We start from the raw sequence: 13127 nt of genomic DNA on the forward strand, positions 1-13127 counted from the left end.
TAACCCACAAGATTTTGCACTGACTCAACAAATTAATTTTCATCAAACTAGAAAGTTTAAATAGTGACCAAGGTGGGAAAGTGTTTGTGGCTCATCATGCACCTTTTGAACTTTTTGCCAGAGTTTACAGGCAATCTCAGCTTGCTGGGACTTGTCCCTGCAACAGCATGTCCTTCTGAGAGCATCCTGGCAGGCATCACACGGATGGTGCTGGCTTTTGGAACAGCTGCAGCTGGAAGGTGCACTGAGGGATGTTTACACCAGGTACCTTTGGGCGTTAAACTCAGCTGCTTGAGACAGGTAGGCTCTCTGCATGCCAAGATACAGAAATTGCACCTATGGTAAAAAGTATTGTGGAGCCACAGAGTAAAGCAGTCAGTGCTGAGGCCCACTTCTCCAAATTTAACATATTTTATTTCAAACTCGGCCTGGTCAGTCCTACATGTCAAGCATGTGTACTCCTGTGGCTGTAGCACTTTGAGTGCCCTCCTGGAGTGCCTCCCCCAGTTTGGTTTCCTTTGGAAGCCAAGAGTTGCTCGGCCATGAAAACTAGTGTTGTAAGTGGGGACAATTGGGATAGTTCCTCCTGAAGTGCACTCCTAATCTGAACTGAAATACCACTGTAGCTCATCAAGAGGCTCTGCCAAAAGATGACTCACAACATCTGCTCTGAGCTGCTCTCTGGAAGTACACTGGCTAAAGAGGAACGTAAGGGAAACTATGCCTAAATGTCACCGGCCCGAGCTGACATGAGCTGTCCTTCCTTTCTTCCTTTCCTTCCCTGCCCTGCAATTCCCCACATCACTTAGATCATTCTTCCATTTCAGCTTTTTGTAAATGAAGAAACAGTTTTAGTTATTGGTTCGAAAGGCTTCTCCTGTCATCCATTGTCTATATTTTGTGGTGTCTATATCTGGTATCCAGCTCTTCCAAGTTACAGCAATATACTGTAATTAGGATGTACAATAAAAATTTGGGAATTAAGTTAAATAAAGCTCACTTTTAGCTCTTGATTTTTCTGGCGAAGTTATGATGGAAAATCAAAGTTTCCATTTCCTAATTTAGAAAAAAGGGCGATCAAGTAAATGCTCAGAAAAAGTGTGTCTGAATTATTTTTGTTTTTTTCTTATGGAAAAATTAGAGAAGGAGTTGGGTATTTGGGACATAAATACTGATTCATTGTGTACTGTCCTCATTTTCACCATGAAAAGTGCAGTTGTAAAGAAAAGCTCTAGTGGGCTCACATGCTAATTTTTCTCATTGCCTCTTTAACTTACACACATTTTTCAAATATTGACTAGGCTTTGAACTTGACCTACTTAAGGCACTGGATATGGTTTTCACTTAAACAAACGCCCCTTCAGATCATGTCAGTATTATAAAGGGGCCTTGCAGCTACTGTGAACGTTGAGAATATCAGCATCTTAATACTCCTTTATACTACTATACATACTGTGAGGGAAGTCAGCTGTTCTTCTCTTGTTCACATGGCTTTCATGGCTTTCAATTTTCCTCAGGACTGGTTTATACTAACTGGTATGAAATTGAATTTATTCCCAAGTCTGACCTGCTGATCACCTGTATGTTGAATCCCCCAGAACAACCTTCATCTTGAGCTGTGCCTGAAGCAAGAAACTTTTTCTCAAGGCAGCGTTGGAGGCTGAGGAGGCCACAACTCCCCTCTGTGTCCTTTCCTCTCCTGCAGCAGCAAACTTGCAACTCATCTTCCTTCTGCAGCTCCTCTCTCCTCTCAGCTGTCTGTCATTTGGCCTGCTCTATTTACTCTTCATTGTTCAGGGAGGCATTTTGTGCTTTTCAGGCAATATCCTCAGGTTTCTGATTATGCTCCATGGGCAAAGAAGCAAAATACAATTCAAAGTTTGCCTGGTGTGAAAACTCAAAGACATCTGCTGACAGAAAGAAAGAAAAATAATACAGTGTTGTGGCTTGCGTGGATTTTTGAAATGGAGACTTGTATGCATTTTTGATACATAAAGTCCTTTTCCTTCTATACAGTTTCACAAGGAATACCCCTGCTGTCAAGAGTATTCTCAGCTCACCTGAGAAGAACAAAATAAATTATCTTTGCAATAACAAAGGTTCAGTCACCCAAGAAGAAAAAAACATATCTTTTCCACTTCTGCAAAATCAGAGTACTCCAGACTAAAAAGAAAAGGAGAATTTTAATAGCAATAACTATAAAAAAGAAATATTTTACCTTCTTTGTCTAACCAAGACTACTGCAATGAAACTAAACATCATCTAGGATGTTGGAGTACAAATGGAACAGGGAGAGTGAGAAGGGGCAGAGCTTTATCCTTCATAAGTGGGAGGGGTGGCTTGTGGGCTGGGGGTTTGCAAAGGAAAGGAAACCCAGGGACCCAACGAGGGCTGAAGAAGCAGCCCTGTGCATTGGCCCCATGGCAAAGGAAAGAGGGAGGTGGCTGTCACATAGCTCTGGCTCTCAGTTGGAGAGTGGTGACAGGTAAAGGAGGGCTACAGAAGAGCAGATGGGCAAATTTAGGTGGAGAGCGGGCCATGCCAATGAGTGACTGGCCACTGGCCACTAAAAGACAGAGCAGCTTTGCAAGTGAGGATGGAGCTTTGTACCCTTATCTGTTGTGTCTCCCTAATCCATCTTCCACCTGCTCAGTCCCAGTCCTCGCTCCCTTCCAGGTCTCTCTCCAACCCGAAAGGCTGCAGGATGCAGAGTCTCCCGGGTGCCCCGCTGCCCCCGAGACAGCCGAGCGGGGACAGGTTCCTGCGCTGCTGTGCCAGAGGGTGCCACGATGCTCGCAGGGATGCCTGTGTGCTGCACGGCCCCCTGCGGCACCGACAGCACCACTGCCGCGCTGTCACAGCACGACCACCGGCCCCACGCCGCGACAGCTGCCTGATGCAAAGAGCCTTCACCCATCAGCCGAGTGCTGTTTAAGTCTTAAACTTATGTGTGCTGTAACCAGACTCTTTTATTCAGCCTGACGAAAAATATTCTGTTTGATGTTTTCACAGACAGCATCTTAAGGCGTTACTTCGATGACTTCTCCAGCGCTGCCCTTTCCGAAGTCATTATTACTCATTAGGTATATTGTACAGAAAGCAAAGTAGGTCACGGATGAAAAGCCCCATCTTAGCGAGAGGCACCGGTATTGCACAAAGCTATTTTCAACTTTCATGAGATAAAAAATGTTTTCTGTAGGATGAAAGCTGTCACTGCCAACTTACAAATGAATGCCAAGTATGTAAAAACTTTCATTTTGGATTCCCAGGCTTTCATATGTTAAATGCATTGTTTTAGAAATTCATTTCAAAGATAATTCCTGCTGTATAACACACATTTGCTGGCTCACCAGTAGGGTGTGTGCTGAGGACAGGTACTCAGCTGATGTAACACTGTAGCTCCATCAAGACAGGACCGTTTCACCCCATGAGGATCTGTCCTCAAGAGTTCCTAAATGGGGAGCAATAGGGGAGGGGGTCCAGCTAGATACCTGGAGGAAGGATGACAACCTGGAGCTTGGGCGCTGGAAAAATCCCTCACAGCCCTACCTGTTTTTGCGTGGCACTGAAAGAGTGAATTGGCATCTGCAGTCTGAGATGACCTCTAAAACCAAGATGACAACTTCAATAGCAGTACCTCATTGCACGTCATTCTTTCATCATCATTGTTTTGCATCGTAATCCATTAGTTCAAACAAATATTTAATTTTTTTTTGACTGCTCCTCTGACTTTTATTTTCATAACACTTGGAGATTTCAAATAAATACTTATACTTTCTGCAATGATCCTTAATCTCTTTAAATTGTTTGGTATCCCTCTTCTGGCCCTCAGTTTAACAAAACACGTAGCGAATTCTTTTTTTTTAATCCAGTTTCCACAAGGACTTACACATGGGATTTGAGTAGAAATTAGACTGCACTTGTAGTATGTTCCTTCATCAATAGAACATGTCTGAAGCACCTGCAAATCTTAGAGAGATAATTAATAAAATTATACTTTCAAGATATTACTGTATAAAATAAGTTGACATATATGGTGAGAGAAATGTTGCTAAATTTGTTTTTTTGGTGTAATCACTTGCTGTACTGATGAAAGTCTATTAATCTTTTTATTAAAAATGTGGATATTATAGTTGAAATTAAATCCAATTTTTCTCTTTAAAGCAATAATTGCTTAAAAATAAAATGTAAAATATGACAACATAAGGGAAAGTCTAAGTTCATTATTAAAATGAGAAGATGCAAAAAAGGAGCTCCAGAGTCAAAGACACATCCTCATAGAGGTACAATCAATGCTCCACTTTATTCCAAAAGATACCCACATTATCAAGGGTCCTACAGGGTTCAAACGCTCTAGCTATAACTTTTTTCCCCTCTCCTAGCCAAGGCACGCACTCTGACTTTTTTTCCAGGCCCTCCCCTTTTTCTGGTTTCTCGCACCCTGGATAACAACCTCTTTCCTTGTTTTCCTCTATGCAGCTTTCTGATATCTGCTGCTCAAGGACACACATCTGCTGCTGGAGAACACAGGTCCCTGCCGTCCGACACGCAGGCTGGATAGTGCAAGCAGGCCTGAAGCAGTATATGTCCTGCATCATCTAAGATTCTCTCAACACATTATCATATATTAGAATAATATAAATTACAGTAAAAGTAACAAACTATATGATTGCAGTCACGGTTTTGAGGAAAGACATCCTACAACTAGGGGAAGATATTTAGTAAAGTCTTAGAAGTGGGGCTTGGTACTGTGACAAATATTTTTTTAATCAGAGGTAATTTCTACTGTAAATACAAATGGAACATTTTCTGATTTACATTTTTTTCAAGTAGCTCTGGTCAAGAACTAGATCATTTAAATTGAAAGCCAAGTACTCACTTAAAAAAAACAAAAAAAAAACCCTAGTGAGTAAAAACTAATGTGAAAGGATGAAAGTACTAGTTCTAAGATAAGCAAAAAGTAGGTGACCATAAATAATCAATTTAATTAGACAAAGAGAAATGTTCCACTCCACAACAACCAACACGTCGTCCTCTTTAGTATATATGCCCCAACTCTCCAAGCTGACCCTGCCGAAAAGGACAAATTTTATGATGACCTGTGCCACCTTACCCAAAAAGTGCCCGCAGATAATAAGATCATTATCCTTGGTGATTTCAACGCCAGAGTAGGTAAGAATTTTGATGCCTGGAAAGGAATATTAGGCAAACATGGTGTTGGTAACTGCAACGATAATGGTCGACTCCTGCTAGAATTCTGTGCAGAGCAACAGCTCACCATCACTAATACTATCTTTCAGCAGAAAGATAGTCTGAAGACAACCTGGATGCACCCCAGATCTAAGCATTGGCATCTCATCGATTATGTCCTGGTGCGACGGAGAGATGTTCGCGATGTCCTCCATACCCGCGTGATGCCCAGTGCAGAATGCCAGACAGACCATCGGCTTGTGCGCTGCAAACTCAGCTTCAATCTTAAATTCAAACCCAAAATGGGCAACATCACAAGGAGAAAACTCCAAGTTAACAATCTCCAATCAGCCACAGTAAGAGAGAGATTCCAGGCAAACCTTCAAACTAGGCTTGAAAACCGTTCCACAGTTTCTGCAGATTCCTCTCCTGAAACTACCTGGCAGCATATTAAAAACAGCATTCTGCAATCCTCCGAAGAATCCTTAGGGTTCTCCCTCAAGAAGAACAAGGACTGGTTTGACGAAAACAATCAAGAAATCCAGGACTTGTTGAGGAAGAAGAGAACCGCCCACCAAGCACACCTTGCACTGCCATCCTGTCACGCAAGAAAAACAGCCTTTCGTCTCGCATGCAGCAGGCTCCAACAGAAACTCCGTGACATCCAGAACAAGTGGTGGATCGATCTAGCTGTAAAAACTCAATTATGCGCAGATATGGGTGATCACAAAGGTTTCTATGAAGCCTTGAAGACAGCATACGGGCCTACATACCAGGTACAAAGCCCTCTACTCAGTGCTGATGGCCAAACGCTTCTAACAGATAAAACCTCCATTCTGAATCGATGGTCTGAACACTTTCAAACTCTTTTCAGTACCAACCGTGTGGTCCAAGACTCAGCAATTCAGTCCATCACACAACAACCAGTAAAGTATGAATTGGATACTGCCCCCACTTTAGGAGAAACCCTCAAGGCCATACTGCAGGTGAAAATCGGCAAGGCAGCTGGGGTTGATGGAATTCCACCTGAAGTCTGGAAACATGGGGGCCTTGCCCTCCACACCAAATTTCACGAGTTTGTGGTGCGCTGCTGGGAGCTCGGTGAACTACCATCAGACCTTCGTGATGCTGTCATCATCACTTTGTATAAGAAGAAAGGTATTAAATCTGACTGCTCAAACTACCGTGGTATTACTCTGCTCTCCATTGCTGGCAAAATCCTGGCAAGAATACTCTTGAACAGACTAATACCCACTATAGCAGAAGGGATCCTACCTGAAAGCCAATGTGGTTTCAGAGCCAACAGAAGCACCACAGACATGGTATTTGTTCTCAGACAACTGCAAGAGAAATGTAGGGAACAGAACAAAGGTCTTTATGTAACCTTTGTAGACCTCACCAAGGCTTTTGACACTGTGAGCAGAAAAGGTCTGTGGCAGATTTTGGAATGTTTAGGTTGTCCCCCCAAGTTCCTTAAAATGATCATCTCACTTCATGAGGATCAGCATGGCCAAGTCAGATATGGCAACGCACTTTCTGAGCCCTTTTTAATTAAGAATGGTGTGAAACAAGGCTGTGTTCTCGCTCCTACCTTATTCACAATCTTTTTTAGCATGATGCTCCAAAGGGCCACAGCAGACCTCGATGATCAGGACGGTATCTACATTCGATACCGTACTGATGGAAGCCTGTTCAATCTAAGGCGTCTGAAGGCCCACACCAAGACCCTAAACCATCTTGTCCGGGAGCTGCTCTATGCTGATGACGCCGCCCTTGTTGCCCACACAGAAGCAGCTCTGCAACGTTTAACATCCTGCTTTGCAGATGCTGCTGAGCTCTTTGGGCTGGAAGTCAGCTTAAAGAAGACAGAGGTCCTCCATCAACCTGCATCTCAGGAAGTCTTCCATCATCCCCATATCACCATTGGCCAATCAGAGCTCAAATCAGTCCAGCAGTTTAATTACCTTGGTAGCCTCATCTCCTCGGATGGTAAGATCGACGGGGAGATAGACAACAGGTTGGCAAAGGCATACAGTGCTTTCGGAAAACTCCACAAAAGAGTATGGCGTAATAAACACTTGAAGAAAAGCACCAAGATCAGTGTTTACAAAGCCATAGTGTTGTCTACTCTCTTGTATGGTTCCGAATCATGGGTCATCTACTGCCACCACCTGCGTCTCCTAGAACACTTCCATCAGCGCTGCCTCCGTACAATCTTAAACATCCACTGGTCAGATTATGTGACCAATACATCTGTTCTTGAGCAAGCAGCAGTCACAAGTGTAGAGGCCATGCTGATGAGAACACAGCTGCGATGGGCAGGGCACGTCTCCAGGATGAAGGACCACCGCCTCCCTAAGATCCTGCTCTATGGTGAACTTGCCACTGGCTGCCGCAAGAGAGGAGCCCCGAAGAAAAGATTCAAGGACTCCCTGAAACAACATCTCAGCCTTGGCCATATTGATCACCATAATTGGTCCACTCTGGCCTCAAATCGGGAGGCCTGGAGACACAGCATCTATAATGCTGCGGAAGCCTTTGAGAACACACGCAGGATCTCTCTCGAGGAGAAAAGGCAACGCAGGAAGAACCGTGTCTTGCGGAATACACCATCTAAGGAGTCTTTCTGTTGTGCCTTTTGCAACCGGATATGTCTGTCACGTATTGGCCTCATAAGTCACCAACGTGCCTGTAACAAATGTGGATAGTGCCTTCCCAAATCTTCGTTCGCGAAGCCCAGCCATGATGATAGACAAAGAGAAATGTTACCTCCTCTGTTTATTAAACTCTTTAGTTGATCAAAGTGCTATAGCACATTCACTTTGTCCCACACATAAAGAACATCTAAGTTAGCTTTACTGAGAGGATTCAAACAATAACAAAGCATTGATTTCACGTATTTTAATTAATTCCATTTTCATTTAAATTGAAGTAAGAAGGAGGCATCATCTAATAAACAAGAGGTGCTTTGTCTGGCATTTCAAAATTAAGTACCTCACAAATAAAGGGTCTGAATAAATATTTGTAAACCACAGCTACACAGATAATTTGATGTGGATTTTGTTTACTTTCTAGTTGTGCAAAAAGAAATATAAATGCACATCAATTATTTTGTACAGGCCTACGTGTGGGGAAATATTCTAGAAGTATAAATTTAAAACAAGCAGCAAACAAGGATTAGCCATTTTCTGTTAATGAGTGAAATCATAATTAGAAACAATTGTTTAAATGATTTGGATTCAAATCAGTATCTACAACCTGTAGGTATCCATGAGTCTATTATACAATATTCCAGACACATAAAAGCAATTACCTGTTAATCAATTGAGCAGCGAGGACCATGCATGGAACCAGGAGGCTTGGCCTCCATTCCTCCTCCTGCTCTAGACCTACTGTCTGCGCCAGGTGAATTATTTGACCCTTCAAAGGACCACAAGCTGTCCTGGCCAGGACAAGATATTCAGGTCCATGATCTTAGTAGGCACCCAGATCCACCTTGGTATTAAGTAGGGATGTGCTACAGTGCTTTAATGTACACGGTGACCTCTCTTGCTGCATGCACCATTTGGTTGATTATCTTGTCATTTCAGAAAAGTTTAATCTAAATCAGGCAGGACAATATATAGGATGTGCCTGGCTTGTAGTTCTTTTTTTTTTTTTTTTTTAAGATGCCATATCTGCATTCAGGTTCTCGAGTTGCCCAGAAAAGATATAATGCCAGCCAAAAGGAAAGTTGAAGAAGTGCAAGGAAATTATTGTATGGATGATAAATAAAAAATCTTAGCTCCAAATTTCTATACTTGCTTACATGTATTTTTTTAATCCTCTAACCACCAAAGGCCTTTTGTTTGTCAGATGTTTCTGAGAACTAATGCATCATGAAGGATTTCCAAGGATTTTCAAGTTGCAGCAGATTTCCTAACCACTGACTCTGAATTTCCTCAAATGGACTTTTCAAGGTGAGAGGAAATACAAAACTCTGATGCAAAAAAAATAAAAAAAAAAAGGTAAGAGAGATGAAAAAACTAGGTACCATACTAAAACAGTACAAAACAAGAAATTCAAGAAATTCTAATAAAGCCAGTAATGTGAATAAAACCCAATGGAATTAATAAAACCCATGCTTGATTCTTTGATCAGAAGAGAAAAATGTGTAAAAAACCCCAGATTTGTTTGACAACAAAAAACCCACAGCTCTATACCGAGTAAGGTAAATTAAGTAAGAGGAAACAGATTCAGAAAGCCTGAAAGCAAAGGCTTCCACTGGTGGGTTTCCATTGGGGTGGCCTGGAAAAGGCAGATGGCAGAAAAGGAACCAGACAAGCAGCAGACAGGGATGCAGGGTGTGCAGAGGGGTTGTCTGCAGGGTACTGAGGAGCTCAGGATGGCATCCTCCCTCCACACCCAAGGGAACAGGACTCGTTTTCCCTCCCCACCACATGTTCCCCACCATGTATAAGGGGAAAGCTGCAAAGCAGCCAAAGGTGCAAGGCTGCAGGTGGAAATTGCCAGTGTTTCATCTATAAAGTCTGCTTGGAAAATGAAATGTCAAAAATACTCCAGGCTTTTAGGGGGATATACGAAGATGAAAACCATTTTAAGGGTTAAGTGACTTGGTCAGTAATAGAAATAAGACTGCAAGGAGTTCTGAAAATTATTTGCAGTGTACTCAGGCACATAGAAATTGTAATATATGTTGCTCTTTGAGTGTGAAAACCCCACCATCTATGTAATGTGATTTGTGAGGTCTGCACACAATATGAGGGGATGAAGGTATTTCAGTCTCTGAGATGTCCTCAGATCTGCATTTTAGCTTGCAGTGCTTGAACTGCAATGCCTGCTTAGAGAAAATGATATGCAGGGAGTGTATCGAATAGACGACTGTGCTAAACCTCTTCCTTTCCAGCAGGTTGGGGTTTATTTCCCGTCAGGTTTGCATTAATGACCCACTGACCTACTTTTCTGATCCACCTGGCAGAACTCTGCATCCCTGAAACCTGAGACTTTGTCTGCTTCACAGATTTGTTTTGGTTAGGTTTTTTGACAGAAACCATTAGGAGAGTGACACTGCAGATAAAAATGAAATGTGCTCTGCTCTTTAGTATTGCAAGTGTATTTTTATTTAATTGTGTAAGTGTTATCCATCATGATAGAATTGTCTGTGCCTTTTTTCTTTTATGGCTCTGTGTTTTATAAGGTTTTCTTCTCCCTCCCTCATATTACAAAGAAAAATGAGCTGTGTATGTTTATCTGATGATTTCTAGCCATTGCTGCTTCTTCACCTGCTGCAGAGTAAGAGTAAAGGGAAAAGGCAGGCATAATGGATCAGTGAGGAAAAGACATCTTCTGCCTGTCTTAAATCATCTACTTTATAGAGAAGCTTAAATTGCTAAAATAAAAAAAGCTCCTTGGCAGCTCAACAACTGCATATAAAACAAATCATATTTTTCCATGAATCGTAAATGTCACCATCTCAGATAACATTTATGCTTTCATAGAAATAGGAACTTAATTTTCCCCAGTCATATTATTAACTTACTTTGGTGAATCAGATCACCTACATTAAAACAGAAGCAGCCGGTGACTCAGAACAATGATACGTTTAAAGATCAAGCACAGCATTTGCAAGTATGAAGCTGCACGCAGATGGAACTGCTTCTTTGAACCACCAGATAAAGACTGATCTGTTAAAATCTTTCTAAAAATGGGCACCAAATGCTTGTTGTCAGACGTGACTGACAGTGCTTGTCCGAAGCCGAAATGAAGCTGGGTTTGCCTATTCATTCAGTGGGTGCACAGTGACAGCACAGAAGAGAAGGAGAGCTGCAATGCGCTGTGATGTGACAAGTTGATTGCCGTTGCTTTATTGTCCTTTTATAAATTCTTCTAGTTAGAAAAAAAAACCCAAACAAATACCACTGTTATTGCAATACATCATTTAACATGTCAGCCTTTCTGGTTTGCTCCCTCTCCCTCTGGCTTGGTACTTGTATGGCCCATCAAGACCCTGCCTATGCAAGCCTGTCATGACCGTATAGAAAGCCAACCTTGCGCTTGTAAACGCCAGCATCTTTATTGCAGTTTGTCAGAAGGAGAGTTAAGATGGGAGGAAAAGGAAAGACTAGCCCAAGGCTGCACAGAAAAATGTGCAGATTCAGTGCAGTGCCATGACCACAACCCTCTCATGCCCTCTTCTCCGTGCATGTGCACTTCATTTGTTTAAGAGCTGGGAAATATTGACTAGAATATGTCTGCGGTGTTTTGTAGGCAGAAGCAGTCTTGCTTTCCCTGTGCTCTAGAGTAGCCACATGTTCGGTGCAGCTCCAAGGATGCTCAGAGCCCTCTTAGGACTTGCCTGCCCTCTCCTGTAGACATATTCCTAGCAGGAATATACCTCATGGGGCAGACTGGCCTTACAATACTCAGTGAACTCATTTCCCATATCACGAGCTCAAACAATTAATGTTACTTATCTCAGTCCTGGCATGTAAGGGGCTGATAGTTGCATATAAGATAGGTATTACTTGATTATAATTTAATTTCTGCTTGACTCATCTCCACTTTAGAGTAAAGAAATTATGATGGTGACACTGTGAATCTTTTTCATGCAATTATATATTTACTTTAAAGCAAAAGAGCTCAGAGAGTGACACAGACGCTTTGAAAATATGAGCTGCAAGCCTAACTCACACAAAAATATATGTGTGAATGATGATAGCAAATTCTGCATGCCAGCAAAAGACTGGGTGATGGTAGTATTTCATAATTATGCCTAAATAAAAGGTTCTCTGTTAGTTTAGGGGTTGTGGCATCTAATCTGCACTTTCATGAATTAGTGGTTTTCACCACATGACAGAAACATTTTGATACATTAATGAAAGCAATGGAAAACATATCTCACTGTCAGATCCCAAGCTGAAAGAAAAAGTGATTATATTTTCTCACCATGTATATTCCAACCATTCCAACTACATGCATATTCCATTTCATCCTAGCATCCCTTACTCATGAAAGTAAAACGAATCACAGGGTAGACTGTACAGCTATTTGATTCAGTCCCTGCAGATTGCACTGATTTTTGCAACACAATAAACATTATTTCACCAGTATGTTTTGCTCAAAAGATGTTTATATTGCACTTATTAGACTTTGGAGCTGTTGAGTTAGGAGCTATCTTTTAAGGCAGGTCTGTAGTGGTTTATTTTTTTGTTTCTGCTTTTAGAGGCTGTCTTGACATGTGACTGATTAACTCTTTTTTTTAGGATGCTAACTTTGAATAAAACAATACTACAGACATCCTTGAATTCAGGCTCTTCCAGAAACCCCAAAGACCCCAGAGCGCCCAAAACTGACCTCAGAAACTTGGAGACACAAATGATGGCCCGATGGCCCTATTTATTTATTTAACTGTGCAGCATCAGAACACTGTGACCCAAGAAGCAGTCATCAAAGAAAGACATGGAATTGTTGAATGCTTGTGAGTTGACCCAGTTTGAGTGTTTATCTCTATTCAAGTGCTCTATGGTTTTAAAAAAATAAATTCAGTCTAATACAAATTTCAGTCATCTGAGATTCTTTTCAGACATTTCTACTAGCTCCATCCATCTCAGTCTTCATTGCTTGCCTTGGGGTCAGTAATGGGTTATTTTTCAACCTAAGTCTATGTTGAGTGCCCTAGAGAGACTGCTGCTCTGAGAGTGGAAAGAATCTCTTCCTGCTTCTCTCCTGGACTTTTATTTGGAGGGAGAAGAGATTTGATCCATTGTAAATATTGCTTTATCATAGAAAAGATAGTTATGATTGTATATGATGTATTGTAATATTTATTTGTACAGTCATTGTAATATAGTTCCCTTTCCCCCATGTTGAGTCTCATGTGTTGTCTGGAAAACCCATCTCACACTGGGTCGAGATGTGGGAGGGGGGCTTGGACTCAA

General features: G+C 41.8%; 1 long non-coding RNA gene across 1 annotated transcript; it reads left to right on the top strand.

Annotated features, from left to right (window-relative positions):
• The first annotated feature begins 3012 nt into the window (after positions 1-3012).
• LOC116782874 lies at positions 3013-12729 on the top strand. Its single transcript, XR_004355387.1, has 3 exons — positions 3013-3238; positions 9046-9149; positions 12484-12729. It is a non-coding gene; the product is annotated as an uncharacterized LOC116782874 (long non-coding RNA).
• Positions 12730-13127: the final 398 nt, after the last annotated feature.

The sequence above is a fragment of the Chiroxiphia lanceolata genome, chromosome 2 (assembly GCF_009829145.1).
Source record: "Chiroxiphia lanceolata isolate bChiLan1 chromosome 2, bChiLan1.pri, whole genome shotgun sequence".
NCBI lineage: Eukaryota > Metazoa > Chordata > Aves > Passeriformes > Pipridae > Chiroxiphia > Chiroxiphia lanceolata.